Consider the following 5,408-nt stretch of genomic DNA (forward strand, 5'->3'; position numbering starts at 1 on the left):
GAAATATATTTCAAAATATTTCATAGAATATTGAAGAATAATAACTGAAATAGATTTATAATTGAATCTCCATTAGACTCCATACTTTGCACTGGAAATCAGAATTTTAAATGATTCTACAAAGAACAATACATGAATAAAGTGTATTTTACAGGAGCTATGGGCATATGACTGATGAGTAATAGATAATTAGTAATTTGTTCAATATTGTCTCATGTACCAAGATACAGTGAAAAACATTGATTTGCATGCCACCCATGCAGGCCATTTCACAACGTAAGTTCACTAAGGCAGTACAAAGGGGAAAACAATGACTTAATACAGGATATAGTATTATGGTTGCAGAGAAATGGAGTGCAGATAGATAATGAGGTGCAATGCCATGCCAAGGCATCATTTTCTGTCAAATAATGGATCAAGCAAAACTGGTAGAACAGGAGAGGGAATGGGAGGTCAAGACTTCATTTTTATGGCGTCAGAGTGGTCAAGAGGATTTTCCGCTCAGGTGCTGCTCTGAGGAGAGATAGGACAGTTGCCAAATATTGAAAGGCCTAGACAGAGTGGGCGTAGAGAGGATGTTTCCTATAGTGGAGAAGTCTGGGACCAGAGAGCATTATGTCAGAAAGACATTCCTTTAAAACAGAGATGGGAATCTGTGGAATTCATTGCTATAGGCGGCTACAGAGTCCAAGTCATTGGGCATATTTAAAGTGAGGGCTGATAGGTTTTTGATTAATAAGGGCATCAAAGGTTATAGGAAGAGGAAGGAGAATGGGGTTGAAAGGGATAAAAAATCAGCCAAAATGGTGAGAACTTGATGGGTGAATTGGCATAATTCAGTCCTATGGTCGAAGGTCGAAGTTCAAAGTAAATGTATTATCAAAACACATGTGTATCACCATATACAACCCTGTGATTGATTTTTGATTTTCTTGCATTCCTGTAGCCCCCTCATCCTTTCCCTTCTCATCTCTCACCCTCACGACCTCATTACTTTCCTCTGGTTCTTCACCTCCTTCCAGTTATTCCTTGGTCTACTCTCCCCTCCTGTCAGATTACTTCTTCTTTAGGCTTTTGCTGCTTCCACCTATCAACTTCCAGCTTCTCACATCAATATCCACCCCCCCCCCCACCTCTCTCCTAGCCATCTACCCCTCTTGCCTGGGCTCATTTATTTCCTGCCATCTTGTGCTGCTCCTCATTCTTCCAGCCCTTTTATACTGGCTTCTGTCCTCTTCCTTTCCAGTTCTGATGAAGAGTTTCAGCTCAAAAACATTATCTATCAGTTTCCCTCCATACACAAAGTAGTGACTTCATTTGGTACTGGAGGTACCTAGTACAGTGGCCACTGAGTATCTGCTCATGGTCTTCTGCTGCTGTAGCCCATCCACTTCTAGGTTCGCATGTTCTGCACAACACAGTTGAGTTTGAACCAGTCTGGCCATTCCCTTCTCATTAACAAGGTGTTACTGAGAACTGCCACAGAACTGAAGCACACTGGATTTTTTTGTTGTTTTTGTTGCACACAATTCTCTGTAAACTCTAGAGACTGTTGTTCATGAAAATCCCAGGAGATCAGCAGTTACCCAGATACCCAAACCACTCGTCTGGCACCAACAATCATTCCACAGTCAAAGTCACTTAGATCCCCATTCTGATGTGTGGTCTGAACAACTGAACCTCTTTCCCATGTCTGCACTCTTTTATGCGTTGATTTGCTGCCACATTACTGGTTGATTTGATATTTGCTTTAATGAGCAGGTGTACAATGAGGGATTCTCTACGGAGTCGCTATGGGTGGAAGTGAGGAACAGGAAGGGATCAATAACTACTGGGTGTCTTCTATAGACCACCTAATAGGAACAGGGACATTGAGAAGCAGACATGGAGACAGATTCTGAAAAGATGTAATAATAACAGGGTTGTCGTGGTGGGAGATGTTAATTTCCCAAATATCGATTGGCATCTCCCTAGAGCAAAGCGTTCAGATGGTGTGGAGTTTGTTAGGTGTGTTCAGGAAGGTTACTTGACACAATATGTAGATAAGCCTACAAGAGGAGAGGCTGTACTTGATCTGGTATTGGGAAATGAACCTAGTCACGTTTCAAGTCTCTCAGTGGGTGAGCATTTTGGAGATAGTGATCACAATTCTATCTCCTTTACCATAGTATTTTAGAGGGATAGGAACAGACAAGTTAGGAAAGCATTTAATTGGAGTAAGGGGAAATATGAAGCTATCAGGAAGGAACTCTGATAAATTGGGAACAGCTGTTCTCAGAGAAATGTACGGAAAAAATGTGGCAAATGTTCAGGGGATACTTGCATGGCATTCTCCATAGGTATGTTCCAATGAGAAAGGAAAAGGATGGTAGGATACACGAACTGTGATTTACAAAGGCTGTTGTAAATCTAGTCAAGAAGAAAAGAAAAGCTTACAGAAGATTCAGAGAGATTGGTAATGTTAGAGATCTAGAAGATTATAAGGCTAATAGGAAGGAGTTTAAGAAGGAAATTAGGAGAGCCAGAAGGAGACGTGAGAAGGCCTTGCCGGGCAGGATTAAGGAAAACCCCAGGGCGTTCTACAAGTATGTGAAGAGCAAGAGGATAAGACATGAAAGAACAGGACCTATCGTGTGACAGTGGGAAAGTGTGTATGGAACTGGAGGAAATAGTGGAGGTAATGAATACTTTACTTCAGTATTCACTATGGAAAAGGATCTTGGTGATTGTAGTGATGACTTGCAGTGGACTGAAAAGCTTGAGCATGTAGATATTAAGAAAGAGGATGTGCTGGAACTTTTGGAAAGCATCAAGTTGGATAAGTCAAGCAACACACACAAAATGCTGGTGGATCACAGCAGGTCAGGCAGCATCTATAGGGAGAAGCGCAGTTGATGTTTCGGGCCGAGACCCTTCATCAGGACTGCAAAGTTGGATAAGTCACCAGGACCGGATGAGATGTACCCCAGGCTACTGTGGGAGGTGAGGGAGAAGATTACTGAGCCTCTGGTGATGATGTTTGCATCATCACTGTGGATGGGAGAGGTTCCCGAAGATTGGAGGGTTGTGGATGTTGATCCTTTATTCACGAAAGGGAGAAGAGATAGCCCAGAAAATTATAGACCAGTGAGTCTTACTTCAGTGGTTGCTAAGTTGATGGAGAAGATCCTGAGAAACAGGATTTATGAACATTTGGAGAGGCATAATATGATTAGGAATAGTCAACATGGCTTTGTCAAAGGCAGATGTGCCTTACAAGCCTGACTGAATTTTTAGAGGGTATGACTAAATACATTGATGAAGGTAGAGCAATAGATGTAGTGTATATGGATTTCAGCAAGGCATTTGATAAGGTACCCCATGCAAGGCTTATTGAGAAACCAGATCCAAGGGGACATTGCTTTGTGGATCCAGAACTGGCTTGCCCACAGAAGGTATAGAGTGGTTGTAGACGGGTCATATTCTGCATGGAGGTCAGAGACCAGTGATGTGCCTCAGGGATCTGTTCTGGGACCCTTACTGTTTGTGATTTTTATAAATGACCTGGATGAGGAAGTGGAGGGATGGGTTAGTAAGTTTGCTGATGACTCAAAGGTTGGAGGTGTGGATAGAGTGGATGACTGTCAGAGCTTACAGTGGAACATTGATAGTATGCAAAACTGGGTTGAGAAGTGGCAGATGGAGTTCAACCCGGATAAGTGTGAGTTGGTTTATTTTGGTTGGACAACTATGATGGCAGAATATATTATTAATGGTAAGACTCAGAGGGATCTTGGGGTCCAGGTCCATTGGACACTCAATGTTGCTGTGCTGGTTGATTCTGTGGTTAAGAAGGCATACGGTGCATTGGCCTTCATCGTTCGTGGGATTGAGTTTACGAGCCGAGAGGTAATGTTGCAGCTGTAGAGGACCCTGGTCAGACCCCACTTGGAGTACTGTGCTCATTTCTGGTCGTCTCACTACAGGAAGGATATGGAAGCCATAGAAAGGGTGCAGAAGTGATTTACAAGGATGTTGCCTGGATTGGGGAACATGCCTTATGAGAATGGTTTGAGTGAAATCAGCCTTTTCTCCTAGAAGCGACGGAGGATGAGAGGTGTATAAGATGATAAGAAGCATTGATCACGTGGATAGTCAGAGGCTTTTTCCTAGGGCTGAAATGGTTAGCATGAGAAGGCACAGTTTTAAGATGCTTAGATGTAGGTACAGAGGAGATGTCAGGGGTAAGTTTTTTATGCAGAGAGTGGTGAGTGCGTGGAATGGGCTGTTGGCTATGTTGGTGGAGGCGGAAATGATAGGGTCTTTTCAGAGACTCCTGGACAGGTGCATAGAACCTACAAAAATAGAGGGCTATGGGTAACCCTAGGTAATTTCTAAGGTAAGGACATGGTCGGCACAGATTTGTGGGCCGAAGGGCCCATATCATGCCTTGGTTTTTCTATGTTTCTACGTACTGGTGCACCTAATATGTTGTTCATCGAGTGTTGATGGTGCCTGACTTGTTGTGCTCTTCCAGCATTTTTTGTGTTGCTCCAGATTTCCAGCACTTGCAGGAAGTTGAGTTTCCCAGTTTGACTACAACTCTTTCAGCACTTCCCTAAAAACAAGGAGACAACAAAGAAGGCAATTCTCACTAAAGGAGACAGTTCCAAAAAAGGAATTTTTATTGATGCACCACACCAACCCTCCAATCTGCATATCTGCTTGGTGTGGGCCTTGCTCTGTGCATGTGCTGCCAGAAACTGCAGAGTTGTGGACGTGGCCCAGCATATCATGGACACCAGTCCTCACTCTGTGGCCTCACATGGTCTCGGTGAAACAGCCAGCATAATCAAAGACCCCACCCACAGCACCTGTGCTCTCTTCCTCCCCCTCCCACTGGGCAGGTGATAGAAAATCCTGAAAACATCTAGACTCAAAACATAGAAACATAGAAAGCAAACACAACACAAACACAAAGTGCACTGCAGATGCTGTGGTCAAATCAACACGTACAACTCGCTGGATGAACTTAGCAGGTCGGGCAGCATCTGTGGAAACGAGCAGTCAATGTTTCGGGCTGAGATCCTTCGTCAGGACTGAAGAAGGAGGGGGCAGGGGCCCTTTAAAGAAGGTGGGGGGGAGGGTGGAATGTTCCAGGTGAAAAAACAATCAGAGGAAATATCAAGGGGTGGGGGAAGGGAAGCAGGGAGGGGATAGGCAGGAGAGGTGAAGAAGGAATGTAAGGGGAAAGCACTATGGGTAGTAGAAGGCGGCAGAATCATGAGAGAGATCATAGGCAGCTGGAAGAGGAGGCAGAGTGAAACTGGGATGGGGGAAGGGAGAGGGAGGGAATTACTGGAAGTTGGAGAATTTGATGTTCATACCAAGGGGCTGGAGACTACCCAGACGGTATATGAGGTGTTGCT

Source organism: Hypanus sabinus, chromosome 10, assembly GCF_030144855.1.
Source record: "Hypanus sabinus isolate sHypSab1 chromosome 10, sHypSab1.hap1, whole genome shotgun sequence".
NCBI lineage: Eukaryota > Metazoa > Chordata > Chondrichthyes > Myliobatiformes > Dasyatidae > Hypanus > Hypanus sabinus.